Raw genomic sequence first — 15313 nt, forward strand, 5'->3', positions numbered from 1 at the left:
GATGTAGGCAGCTTCCATTCTCCACCTCTCTGACTCAGAGCAGCAGGCTTGTCTCTTCCCACAGCAGGGGACCTCAGAGCCTTCTTTCTTTGTTTCAAGGTTCCCAGACTTGAGTCCATATGACTCTTCCCAGTGCCACCTTTCTCTTACTTAGAAAACAAATCTCTAACTCTCAGGCTAATACTTTTACATTTCTAGTGGATTCTTGTCGAACATGTTGGTTCACTATCTGTTGCTGGAAATATTTTTTAAAATGTCATTTTCCTGTGCTAACCGTCTACTCTCTGGCCCCATTGATCTCTGTCTCATGGAGACTGATTCAGAGCTCCAAAATCTCTTCACCCAGTTCTGTAAGTTCCCTCTCATGGGTTGCTGCCATGCCAGCCCCATGCTTCCAGATTCTGGTGTACTTCTGGCAAACCCATGCTTTGCCACTGTACTCAGTCAAGCCATTGCATGAAATAAAGCACCACACAAACTTAGTTTAGAATCAATGGTAACTCAACTGCTGGATGCATCAACTGGAAACCTAATCTTTGTTTTTTGTTTGTTTGTTTGTTTTTCAAGACAGGGCTTCTCTGTATAGCTCTGGCTGTCCTGGAATTCACTCTAAACCAGGCTGGCCTCGAACTCAGAAATCCTTCTGCCTCTGCCTCCCAAGTGCTGGGATTAAAGGCTTGTGCCACCACTGGCCTGGCTAGAGTCATAATCTTGTAAGCCATATTAAATATAAACCCTCCTGGTGGATTTGCCATCTAAACCAAGAGACACTAGTAGCTACATCTTGTCCTCATGCTATCCCCGTCCAAAAACCCACTGTAAAAATTCAGCCATTCTTGTCTTGCTGGTTTCTCTTTCATTGTAAGAACATACATTATTTCTTTACTCCTATTGGTGAATATTTACACCTATGGATGACTGAGATGTTTCTAGTTGAAGGATACTCTGAGTAAGGTCACTCAGTTGCACATTCCTGGGTAGGCTATGGTTTCTCAATCTAATTGCTGTTAACCTTTAAGGTGGATAATTCCTTGCTGTAGAAGATTATATTGTGTATGCTAAGATGATAAGCTTCTGCCTCCCAGATGCCAGGAACACCCATCCTTGACCCCAAGTTAGAAGTTATATCAATGAAAACACCTGCAGACGTAGCTAAATAGCCCTTGCAGAGGGAGCATGTGTAACTATTGTTTTGGGGTAATATGGGATAATGGAATTCCTTGTGTACAGTGTACATATAAGTACCTTTTTAAGGAATTGACAACCAAGGAGTTGTTTTATGCTTCTACCAGCAATATGTGACAGCCCTAGGTACTCTGCATATTTGTCTATGGTTAATATTGTTAACCACTTCCATTTTAACAAGTCAATTTACAACAGTTCATTTTAATTTAACAATTAATGAATGGCCATACTCACAAATGAATATCTTTTATGGTCATTACCAAGATGTCATTTTCATTAGGAAGTGACTTCAAGTCCTTTGTTCATTTTCAACTTGCTCTTTTTGTTCCTATTTTTGGAAGTTTTTTTTTAATAAACTCTACAAATCACTTTCCTGAGACATATGAGCTCCAAACATTATTTCTCAGTCCATAGCTTATTTATCAATGCATTTAGTGATGTTTCTTGAGAAACAAAAAATCACTACTTCATTTTGAATTCTAAATAAAATAAAATCTTTGTTTTTATCTTCTGTACCATGTGGGTACAACAATCAATGGTTTTTTTTTGTTTGTTTGTTTGCTTGTTTTTGTTTTTGTTTTTTTGTTTTTTGTGGGGTTTTTTGTTTTTTGTTTTTGTTTTTGTTTTGTTGTTGTTTTGAGGAAATGCCATGTAGTTATAGTGACAAACACAGCCTGGTACAGGCATAATAGCTGACAGGTAGACAAGAACAGGTGAGACAGAATAAAGTACCCAGAAGACAACAGACAAAGATATGAACACATTTTTATTTTATTTTATTTTATTTTATTTTATTTTATTTTTTATTTTTTTTGCAAAGGCATCAAGTCATTCAGTGAAAACAAAGCCTGTTTATTGTATGGTACTGCAAAAACTGAGTAGCCACCTATAGAAGGATGAAATTAAATCTGTATCTTTCACACTGAAAAAAATTGATTCAAAGTGGATCCTTAATCTACAACCTGAAACACTGACTCAACTAGAGGAAAACAGAGAGTGAATGTCAAGACTGAGGTACAGAAAACAGCTTTCTGAGAACTCCAACAGCAGAGGAAATAGCCCTAGGAATCAACAAATGTAATTATATGAAATTAAAAAATTTCTGCATAGGTCACACATACAAAAAACCCAACAAAACAAACCAAAAATCTAACAGCAGAGCAAACAGCCTTTGAATGGGACAAAATCCTTGCAGCTATTAATTAAGGCAGAGGGCTACCAGAATTTGGAAAAAGCTATAAAAATTAAATACCTCCTAACAAAACTGCCAATCAACAACTGGCATAATGAAATAAATTGGTAGTTCTCAAAACAAGCAAACAAGCAAACAAACAAGCAATCCTACAAATTAGTAATAAATATTTTTAAAAATCTTCAACATCTCTAGCAAGTATGGAAATGCAAATTAAAATTACTCTGAGATATCACTCTACCCCTGTCAGAATGGCTATCATCAGGCATGTGAGAACAGATGCTGATGAGGATATAGGGAAAGAATTCATGATGGATGGCAATACAAACAAGTAAGGCTATTGTGGAGATCAGTGTGGTCATTTCTCCAACAGGCACAAACCAGGACTACTGCACAACACAGCTATACCACTCTTGGATCTACACTGCAGTTGCTCCATATCCTACCACAGAGACACTTACACCTCCATGTTTGTTGTCATTTTTTTCCAATGTTGAGGAAATGGAAACATCCTAGCCAGCATTAACAGGTGATTAGAGGATGAAATGGGAAACATGGACCAATGGAACTTCATTCTGCTGTAAAGGAAAATGGGATAATGAAAAAATTCAAGAACATGGATGTATCTGGAAAAGATAATATTAACTGAGATCACCCAAATTCAGAAAGACAAAAATTCTATTTTCTCTCTCATATGTGAATCATACCCTGTACTATATATATGTAAGAAATTTTGAAAAGGTAGTTAAAAAAAAAAAACAGAAAGAAGACCAAGAAAGGGCAAAAGGGGTGCTGAGAAATGTCAGGTGAGGTAAAGCAAGAGTATTTATATGGCTTGAAAGGAAATGGGCTGTTCCAAAGGAGAAGACAAAAAAAAAAAAAAAAAAAAAAAAAAAAAAAAAAGACTAGGGCAAATCTATGAAAACAACCTGTTTAAAATGCCACAATAATATCTTATACTTGTATCTTAGCTTAAAAAAGGTGGGGGGGAGTAGAATTCCTTCTCTGTTTTGCATAATGCTAAGACCTGGGCCTATATAGTAAAAATTTCTAAACCCAGGAGCATATCAACATACTTGCAAACTAAACTGCCCAGAATTCACACAGGGATTGTTTCTGTACAAATTTCTATCAGCAAAACTGGAGGTTCACGATTGGTTAATCAGGTCATTTAGCAGATACTACAGAAGTATCATGTTTATTTCAGTGAAGCTAAACCGGCCTTAAGGTAATGGCTATGCCATGAACACTCTAAAAATCCCTCAAAGCATGTTTATGAAGATCAACATGAGTTGCTAGTCCATCAGAGCCAGCCCACTACCTTTAAAGGAGACAACAAAATCTAGCAGTAAGCAATATTAACACCCATAACAACCAGTAAGCAAACAAAAGTTCCTAGGCATATCCAAATCAGGAGATGAGAGATTTCTACTTTATGTATACTATACCTCAGTAAAAAGTAAGGGAGAAAAAGAAGAAACATGAAGAAGTTTGAGCATTCCAGTGTGTGTGCATGAGGGAGGCAGTCACAATCTCCCCTCCATCCCTAATGGAAGAGCTGTGGAGAGTTGAAGGAAAGTCAGTTATTTATAAGGATATGGTCTCTGGCAGGTCAGTGGATGGCCCCACACAGAGGAGTATACAGACAACACAATTTGATTCTATGGATTATGAAGGAAGAGGAGGGGGAGAGGGAAAAGGAAAGAGGAAGGGAAAAGAAGAGGATTTGCAGTTGTAGGGAGTATGGGGATGAGAGTGGATCTGGGAGGACTTAGGGGCAAAGTGGGAGGTGAATGTGATCAAAATACAGTGTATGAAATTCACAAAAATTTAATAAAATATTTTAAAGAGGCAGATAATAGTTTATACAATGTCTAGGGAGGCATGCAGAATAATATGTTTCACCGTGCCTGAGAGGCAGAAGGTGTTCTGTGTCTCACAGAAGAATAGTGCTGACATAGTCTGCAATGTAGAATCATTTTGAACTGGAATTTCAGAATTCTGTGAGGCTGTAGAATACATCAAGTGAGTTATATAAAGTCCTTTAAAGTCAAACTTCTTATTAATAATACTTTATAGAAAGTTAGAATTTGAGTATTTTTACAAAATATCTTTTTTAACTTGATTTTTTTAAAAAAATTATATTTTAAATAAACATGGTTTGTGTTCATAAGACATTTAAACTATATTTGAAAAGTTTGGGTTCAATAAAACCCAAACTGCTTTTTGCCAGCACCTTTTCCTCTAATTTTAAAAACCATATGTATTTTAAAGGAAATTTAACCCATGTGTTTTTGATTTATATAAATTTAAATAATCAAAATGGTATTTTTTTACAAGCTTGTTGATGTCAAATAAGCTCTTTGAGCCCTTTAAAGAGACTTTTCTTCTAAAAACAAGAAGCAGTGTTTTGCCAAGTGTAAATACATTTCAACACCAAGAGCCCCATGTTAGCTTGTAACTGCAAACCTCTGATTTGGAGTCCTTTCTGTATCTGGCAGAGTTGAAACCATTTCTGCTCCCCACAGTACTGGGACCTGGACTCCCTTTATAATGAAATAAATATATCAAGGCTGTAAAAGTAAGAAAAATGAGGATGATTGTTCAAACATTTCAAGAAATTATTGGTGCTATAAGAAGCCTTATAACTAAATGGAACGTGTGTTCACACAGCTGTCAGTAACTTATTAAGATTCTGTCATAGACATGGCCCTGGGAAGCTGGGGAGATGGTAGAACAAATGTTACCTTACCTCAAAATTAAGAACTTTAACCTTTCAAATTTGCCTTTTTCAGAAAACAAGTTCACTAAAATAAGGAGAATCTTAGAAAAGGTGAGGTGATGTTTTAGTGGGATAAAATTTTAGTTAGGGTTAGAATTTTCAGATATGACATATGTCTTCAGGAGAGCTGATTAAGAATGAGAGGAACTGGTGTATCAGACACACAGCAGAGCTATTTGTCTTCTACATATGTCTCTCTCTTTAATTTTAGATATGCACTGACTACCACATAGTGACTAGGAAGGTATTCTTTTTTCTGAGTATGGATATGTGTTTGAGAGTGTGTTTCCAGAAGAGATGTATTGAGTTGTACAGGGTGGTTCTGATGCCTTGATCAGGAATCTGCATGTGAACACTGAAGGTCCTATTCACCAATTGGTTCTTGATCAATCAATAAGATGCTAGTGGTCAATGAGCTGGGCAGAGAAGGTGGGATTTCCAGCTTTCTTGAAGGCAGGCTAGCAGATTCGAGAGGAGAAAAAGTTTCATCCTGTTTTGGAAGGAGAAAGAGCCACCAGCCAAGTGAGATCTAGGGTGGAGTGGCTATTGGCCACTTTCCCAACTTGCCTTGGATAGCAGGCAGGAGGTTAGAAACCTAATTAAGCTGAGGGCAGATAGGGTGTTGAGCTGGGACTAAAGGTAACTGAGAAACTAAAGTTGAGGGCAAATTTAGAGATGTCGAGCTGGGAGTGAAAAGAAAGGCACACTAGCAGAGAGAGGCTTAGAAGAGCCTGTGCATTGAGCTAAAGCATATTCAAAATAAGTTAATGTGTGTGTGTGTGTGTGTGTGTGTGTGTGTGTGTGTGTTTCATCCAAGTATCCGAGGGGAACCTGGGTTGGGCTGGTAGCCCAGTCTACTTGGAGATTAAAGCAGGATAGCAAAATGTACACACTACTTTGAGCCAGGAAACCCCACTCTAATGAAGCTCCCCATCTGAGGGTTTGGATAGAACAAAGGGAGAAGGAAAGGGGAGCACTCTAATCAACAGTCCCCAAGAGCTGGAGCAACTAATCCCCTAAACACTAGAGTTCTGCTCTCTCTGGTCTTTGAACTTTGAGATGTATACCAATGATTCTTTGCTTTTTCTACCTGGCCTTCACTTTAACACTGAAAATTACACCAATAGCTTCACTAGTCTTGAGACATTAGGACTCAGTCTGAGTAATACTACCTGCTTCTCAGGCTCTCCAGATTGATAGGGAACTTCACAGTCTCCATCATCACATGAGGTAATATCTATTTCTCTTTATCTCCCTCTTTCTCTCTCAACATAAATGATAATAAAATGTACATAGACTGGAATAAAAATTATCATTGAGCCTTATCATTTAGCACAAGTAATCACTGAGTATCTACCATGTCAGACATTGTTCTATTTGCTTGAGATGTGCCAATAAACAAGAGAGTCACACACAAAACCCTCTGTCCTCACAGTTCACTTTGTGAAAACTTTTATATCCAGTATGACTGGGAGCATCTCATAGCCCCTCAAACGCACACACAATAATTAACTCAGAGCACAAAAAATAACTTATCAGGCTGGAGAACTACAAATGATATGAAGGGAGAATGAGCAGATGGAATGGTGATAATACAGGAGCAAAAGTCAACAACATTCCAAATTTGTTCAGTGCAAAAGCCACTGATCTGATTACTTAATTTGAAACAACATTTTTGGAAAAAACAGGAAGCGTTAATTAAAGTTGGTGAGTTTGATAAACAATGGAATTTTTGCCCTATTCCAAATCTGCTTCTCTTCATGTTTGACTGTAATCCATCTCCCCATAGGTCAGTCAGCACATCCTGTTCATAGTTTAACAGTGTGGCACTTCCCAGATAAGATCCTATTCTTTCCTTTCTTATTACATGCTGTCTGGTAGTCAGGCTGCTGAATTGAACTCAAGGATGCTTTTAGATCGGTTCCATGAAATAGGCAATTCACTGTATCTCCATAAAGCATATTACTGTCCTTTGGAGAATGATACCCGACAGAAACAGTAGAGAGCAACTTATCTAGCATCTAACAAGCATTTCTTTTCCCAGGATGGGAGACGTGGCATGTAAGTCTTAGCATTACAGAACCATCACAATGAGTACATTGTAAAGCAGTCCATGCCAACCATTGTGGCTGGAAAACTTATACTACAGCACCTGTCCTTGAAGGCCTCAGACAGCTGAAGTTCTATTTCAAACGAAATGGAGTGAACAGTCCAATTTTCTGGAAATGCCAAGGAGAGAAGCCTCTGTAGCTTTATTCCATGGGAAGAGGAACATTTGGCACTATATATGAGGCTAAAATAGATTTCTTTTGGGAGACTTTATGGCTGGCTCTTATAAGACCCCAGGATCAAGGGTGCTATCAGACATTCATATTGGCTTACAGCATCCTGAATTTTACATTGGGTTATGCTATCGTCTCTCAGAAGTATTGATAAAGGTGCTATAGCAGGAAAAACTTGCACACAGATGATTATATAATCAGCTACACTGTTGTTTACTATTTTCTGCTGCAAACAGATTAAATCTTTATGGAAACAGCTCATCCTGAGACAGTGGAAGACATGACTGGTCATTAAACATGTCCCTGTGGATGTGTGTTAGGTTTTCTTATGAAGCCATAAGTGTATATCACTTGGAATCCTTTCTAGCTTTCTATAGAACTCTATAGGATGGTTTATCAATAGGCAATCAATGCACAACATGTTAGGGATTCATGAGTAAAAAATGTCATCAAAATGCTTATTTCCTAATTTATCAGCCAGTAGAATTTTTTTCTTGGAAAATTTAGCACATATATATATATATATATGTATATATACATATATATATATATATATATATATAACTATAACTGTTCTTATATTTCACATTTCATACAGTGTTCAGTGCATCAGCATTGTTGCAGAATGGATTTGGGGATGGGTAATAACATTTGCACACACACACACACACACACACACACACACACACACACTGTTATTTGAGAACTTTATTCAACATCTGTTGATCTTATGCATAATACCTCCCACAACCCTCCAGAGATGTACTTGACCTACTTCCATAACTATATGCCATTTTCCCCAAATCAGGACCAATTTAGGCTACCCAGATATTCTTGAATGTGTGGCCTTTGACTGAAGCATGGTCAACTCATCAGGGGTGAAAATTTAGAGAAAACCAATCCTTCATTTCTTGGCAGATAGTAATTGCCATTAGCTCTGTAGGTAGGAGTGGGACTTCCTGCCCAACTATCTACTCAACTGCTGGGAGTGGGTCAGGCTTGTGCTTGTACAGCTCTTGTGTAAGCCGACATCAATACTCTTTTAAAGTTCTGATCATTTACTCATTACTCTCAAAGATTTATTTTTGATGGAACTTAGAGGTAGAAGCTCTCAAGGACAGCCTATATCTCTTAGCAATCTGTTCCTGGAATTTGTCTTTAGCTTCTCTTATTCTCTTGGCTAACAGTTCACCATTGTCTACAGCCTCGTCCTGGCTTTCCTTAATGTATCATGTATATCAGTATATTGATGTTTGTATTGCAGAGAATATGAAGTAACAAGACACTGGATATTGGGTGCTTAGGTCCTGGGTTTCTTACTTTTTGTTTATGAGTTTTATGACAACATATTGGTGCACATTATCTTCTTTAGAGAGATTAAAAAGCTTTCAGGTTCTACTAGCTCTTTTGGACCCCAAACACTGAAGCATGATAGTATCTGTCAGTTCAAGAATATCTTCCCTTTGACTTTTGTTTGCTCCTTCATTCCTTCTCCCTTCCTTCCTTCCTTCCTTCCTTCCTTCCTTCCTTCCTTCCTTCCTTCCTCCTTCCTTCCTTCTTTCCTTCTTTCCTTCCTTTCCTCTCATCCCACAATTACCAAGTTGAGAACACTCAGTTTGGTATCCATAATGCATCTGTGAATAGACTTTTGTCCCTTCTCTCCAGTACTCCTTGGTCTACAATAAGAAGGTCCCTTACTCAACAGATGGTACACTCTGCCATGAATCAAAATACCTCACATTGTGAAAAAAACATGTTCATTCCCACCAATGATTTGGACCACATAACCTTTCCACATTCCACCCAATGCTTCAGCAGCTACTTCTAGGCCAAGAACTTCTTATAGAAAATATGGTGCCTATGCCCAGTGTCCATGTAAATGAGTTTCTGACAGCCAGTGTCCAGGAAGGAGCTATTCACCTTTATCTTTACTTAGCCAACAACCTAAGAATCAGCATAAAAACCAAAACAAAGCAAAACAAAATAGTGTAACATCATTGTTGGAACAAATACCTTTCTCTGAATTAGATTCAACCTAAGATTAAATCCACCACTATTTCACTGTAGCTAGAGATCATAATAAAAGATTAAGTGGATTGATGTCAATGGAGGGGGGTGTCCCCTGCTACCACTAAAGCACCTCTGCCTTTGGGCTCTTTCCTGTAATATGATGTGTTAAATTCTTTCATATTTGACACCTTCACGGGTAACAGAATCCAGTGGCTTCTGAGTTATCATTTCATTCTTCTAATTGGATAATTATTCCCATCTCCTCTTGTATAGGCTTCTTCTGCAGCGCATTCAAACTTGCATACACACTCTCTCTTCTGCTCCCTAGCAGTCCACCTGTGAATGGTTCTGTGTGTGAATAGAAGGTGTTGACTGTTCACTATGCTTTTTGTGTGCCATGAACTGCTTTCATACTGCTTCTCTCCAGTTCTTTGCCACTATGATATGTGGGGGATGTTCATTTAAACTGCTAGGCTCTTGTCATATCACGAAGAAAAGAATGCCTGGAATGGAGTGGATGCTTTGAGTAGTACTGAAGGCTATGTCTGACTCGTGTCAGCAACAAATCGGCAAAGAAATGCTCTCACCAGAGGGTAAAGTAAAAAGCTTCCACAGAGAGTAACCATTTTCTCAGAAATACCAGGCTCTTCTCACAATCCTGATAAATGATCTTGAAGTCTAAGATCCTATTAGAGATCCAGGCTGTATTCTCAGTCAAAATCTAAGTACAAACCATGTTCCCATCTGAGGCCATTCCAGGGCCTTACACTTTTCTGGATGTTTATTATTATCATATATGTGGTCTTCGTGGATCTACACAAAGCGCTTAATTCTATAAAACTCCTTGAAATAGTCATTAAAGGGACAGCAAGTAAGATTATGGCAACGGAAGAGATTCCTGTTATCTTGCTATATGAATAAGCAGTATGTAAAATATAATCCTGTGTTATTGTACCCACATTAGATACACACAGAAACAAAAGGAAAGGAAAATGAAATTACACCAAAACAATAGAATGAAATATCCCCAGGTACATAGATCACAAAAGGATCTTATCTTTTTTTTACAGTTGTTTTTTAATTTTTTTAGTGATTTAAGACACCAAATGTTACATATTGAAACTTAAAACACAAGTAGCTTGGCCTCCTGTATAAAGGACTCTCATTGGGATTTACAACAAACAAGCAAAGAAAGCAAAAGACCATGTTGGGCTTATTTAATTACCCAAAGCATTAACTTAGTGTTTTCCATAATGGTTTACTGTCTCTAAATATGTAGCCAAGTGTCAATAGACTTCAAATTAGCTTAGTTTTCATCAGGACTTTAAATGTTACCATCCATTATTTCACTGTCTGTTTCTCTTGTGTCTAACACTATTTCCAGGTGGTTTGAGAGGAAATTGTTTAAAATAAAAATAATGTGGGAATTGCTTAGAAAGTGATATCATCACATTTCTTCTCATACATTCAAATACTTTTGTATTGTTCCCTTCTTCTATGCATAGGAATGTGTCCCTTATTTGGTGTATTTAAAGATTTTTTTCTGCTTCCCCTGAATGTCTCCCCAAGTTGGATATTTCTTTTCTTTTTTTCTGTTTGGCAGTTTTTGATCTCTTTCCAAAAGTTTTATGACAACTGAGTTTAAATGGTTGCTTTAGGCAACAGAAGTCAAAGATGAAATTCAATTATGCTTTCAGACTTGGCATACAAAATCAAGAAAAATTTCATTAATCACGATTAATTAATACAGAAACACAGTGGTTGCATTATGATTATAATGTATCTGGAACTTAGCATATTATCAGTTGACATTTCCATGGGAAAGAGGGAGGAAGTAACTCTTTGCTTAGCATATCGCCTCATAATTGACAAGCTGGGTAGAAAGAAAAGAAGGAAAGAAGGAAGGGCAAATGGGACTCAAGAAGATATGCTATATATGTTGTGGATGTGGAGAATGAAGGTCATGGGTGCCTTTTAGCTCTTGATTTCCTGGAGAATAGTTTGTGTATCACAGGCACCAACCACACTAATTTTCTTATACTATGCCTCATTTTGTAATGCCTGGTGTCACAGTAGAAATGACTTGAAAGGATAATAACATATTCCAGTGACAAAACAGATTTTGGAAATGCTTACTCTATATTAAACATTGCTAGCAAACACTGCCTATTTATGTGTGGTTGTGTGGACTCCCTTTCTTTGTTGTGATATAAGCGGATTATTGGGAATGGATGTTATAATTTAACAGTATTTAAACAGCTGATAAACCTCAAGAAACAACTACACCAAAAGAGGAATATTTCTTAAGGGGAAGTAAATGAATAAAGAGAAATGAAGGGGGCAAAAGAAGAAGAAAATTAAGAGTAAATTTGGGATCTTGGAATGCGGCCCACAATCCTAGTCCTTGGGTGGCAAGAAGCAGAGAATTGCAAGTCTGGTCTACATAATAAGATCTATTCTCAAGAATATGCTACAACAGCAACAACAACAACAAAAACAACAACAACAAACAAAAAAGAGTAAATCTGCCAGTCAGTCTTGCAATAACACCAAGTCACAGATAATTATAAACAAAACTACTTTGTGTGGTACACAGCTATGAACAGATGCTGTGTTGACTGTGCATCTATGGGTCAGCCCTGCTGATTTCTCTGTATTTTTTTATGCATTGGCAAAGCATTTCCCTGGCTGGTTGGAACCTTCTGGGCTCTGTGCTTTATCTATTTTGATTAGGTGTCTACTTGAATCAAGATCTTCCTTTGACAAAGGCAAGGTTGAAGGAGAAAAACTTCTACTGCCTAACTATTCTTCAAGCCTCAGCAAACATATCTGTAACATCCCCATTGGTCAAAGGAAGTCATATGACCTAACTTCAGTGAGACAGAGATATGTGCTAGATGGGAATATATCCTGAGTCTATAAGCAACAAAGAATAATGGGAAAGAAGTCTGTCTTCCTGGGAGGAGATAGGGGAAGCAGATATGTGAGTTAAGCAGGAATGTCAAGAGACTAGACACACTGGCTTTCGATTCTTCCTTAGCTCTTAGCTAAGCACATCCTGGAAATTGTTTCAGCCCTTCAATGAGTGGCTGATTCTGCTGTTGAAACTTCATCTTGAAATTACTAATAACCTGCTGACTTTGGAGAGTATGTTCTCCAAACATTTGTAGGTCAGAGTCCCAAGTTGGAAGCAACTTTCCCCCTGTTCTCTTTCAATATGGAGTCTTTTTCATCTGAGCAGCATAAGAGACAGTTTCTCCCCTGAAGGTCTGTGAATTTCCATTTGTCATTACTATTGAATCACGCTGTCATTGTGACAGCTCAGTGGCCTTTCGGAGCAAATATCAGATAAGAGAGGTAGGTGTAAGTCAGGCTGCTATTTGAAATGTTCTATGTGTAAGTACTATATATGGATGAGGATCCAAAATATACCTTTTATATGACAGAGCTGGTGAAAGGCAAAAATGCTTTAATCAGTGAGGATTTAGAAAACCAGTTCTTTACCTGCTTCTGTATCTATTTGTGTGACTTTGTATTCCACAAAGTACCTTATTTTCTATACCTAAAAATAGAATATTTAAGTCATATAGTAAAGTTTACCTATGTAACTGAAATAGAACATTCATAATTCTAATGAAACGAATGCATTCTATTTTTGAGGTTTCCTAAAAGCTTGGCAATGAAAGAATCTATTGCAACAGGTACATAAGGTACATAATATAGAGATATCATTGGGACCAGAACAGCAGTACAGAAAAGACATCTGGCATCTTTTGTCTATGGGACTCTTTTAGCATCTCCAACTTCTGAATATTAGGAAGTAGGCAGGAACTGACAACCAGGGAACCCTGTTGTCTAGTCACTTGAGATAATTTGGCTTTAATTAGGAAAATGAGACTTTCATTCCTGTTGATTTACATCTGGAACAGTGGCATCCTGAGAGGCCATCCTGTGAAGAGAGAGGCAAATGCTACGGCAGTACAGAAAGGGTTCTCCATTCTCTCACCTACATTCTCAGCACTGGTTTGGAAATGGTAATACCATTTCTAAAAGTTGAATGCTTCTTCTTTGGCCACAACAACTCTTTCTTTCCAACAAAGTATCTCATTCATATGGATGAATTAGTGTAGAATGTTACATTAGTGTAGAATGAAACACATGAAATGTGTTTATTCTACTAGTTGACAATCTAATTCGATTCTGCACAACTACTACAGGAGGTTTAAGCTTATATGCACAGCTGTCTGAGGACACAGTCACCCACCATTAACATTCTCTTAAAAGGAGGCCTCTAACCTAAGCCCAACCATAAAAGTATATTTCCCTCAGAGTTCATAAACATAAAGTTGAGTAATTAAAATCTAAACCTTGGGTACATCCCCAGCTCTCTTGTACTCTGATAAAAACTCTTGTTTATAACATGAAGGCATCATCTAAAGTAATTGTTCAAAGTCAGCTGAAAATCCACACAGCTTGAAGAGCAGGCTTTGAGCACCAAGAAAACTCAAGCTGCTGGGTATAACACAAGCCCATAGAGGACAACATGACAAGAGAATAGTGGGAATGCATGTTTAAAAGGGACTTTGGATGTGATGCCTGGTGTGCTAAAGGTGTAAGGAACATCTGAGGCAGAAATCTGTCCACAAAAGTGTAAGTAGTGGAGGACGAGCCTCTTAAGAAGGATAAAATCTGTTCTGTAGAATGGAGGCCTAAAACAGGATGGCTGTCCCTGAAGGACTCTGCATCAACCCTTGCTGTCTTGGGAGCTTGTTGATTCGGAGGCTGTACTTACCATCAGCCATACTGTGAATGTATTAAATGAAACACTTCAAAAAATAATCCATACATTTAAAATGATTATATTATGCTACATTATTACAGTTTTCTATTTTATTGTTAGTTACTGTTGTTAATCTTTTATCATTCCTAATTTCTTAATTAACATTTTTATCACACAAATGTATAGGATAAAACATTGTATCTAGGGTTTAATTTCAACCATTGTTGCAGGCTGGGTCAGTTAGGGAACACATTCCCCATGACCTGGACTAGTGCATGTGCTAAATATGAGGCAGAGCTTCCTTCAAATATGGAACATGTTATAACACTGTGGTCTCACATTCTGTGCTGACTGATGTCTGCATTTCAGATGGGCATGATCCAGGGTATGGGGCAGGAATCTGTAGGAACACTGGAGCAGAAGCCAAGAATCCAGAAACTTAAATTGTACCATGGCTTTAAAGACGTTATGACCCCTGGACAGGGGTTGTAGCTTATTGGTAGTGTTTGCCTGGTATTCAGGTAGCTCTGGGTTAGATCTCAGTAACTGCACAAAACTGGACATGGCAGTGCATGCTTGAATCCCAGCACTAAGGTACTGGAGGCAGGAAGACCAGAAATTTAAGGACACTCTGAGCTACATAGGCAACTCAAGGCCAACCTGGGTTATATGAAGCCTGTCATAGAAAAGGGGCAGGGGGATTAAGACTCTGGCTTTAAGTAATGCTTTGTGAACACAAGGATGAAGCTTTCATTAACATATCTGTAGAAGCAGAAAACATTGTCCTGCATAGGCTTTATGGCTGTCATCCCAGAAACCTCACTGCAAATCAGTTGGAAAATTGTGTTTGTCAACAGAAAATTAAAATGTCTTTAATGGCAGTTGCTTAAATGCTGTTTCTTATGTTCATAACCTTCTTTTCCTGGGGAGAAAGATTTCAAATTTGTCATTATTATCCTTTCTTGGAAGTGGCTCAAGGCAGTTGTGTATGAACATAAACCCAAACACAAGAATCAGTTTCCACGTCGGATGCCAATGTCATATACAGAAGCAGCTTGACAACCACAGTGGAGAGCAAGCAG

The 15313-nt window shown here is 37.8% G+C and overlaps 1 pseudogene; it reads right to left on the minus strand.

The window, feature by feature from the left end:
• Positions 1-8520: 8520 nt before the first annotated feature.
• On the minus strand, positions 8521-14253 carry LOC116098473 (annotated as a pseudogene).
• Positions 14254-15313: the final 1060 nt, after the last annotated feature.

The sequence above is a fragment of the Mastomys coucha genome, unplaced genomic scaffold (assembly GCF_008632895.1).
Source record: "Mastomys coucha isolate ucsf_1 unplaced genomic scaffold, UCSF_Mcou_1 pScaffold20, whole genome shotgun sequence".
Classification (NCBI taxonomy): Eukaryota; Metazoa; Chordata; class Mammalia; order Rodentia; family Muridae; genus Mastomys; species Mastomys coucha.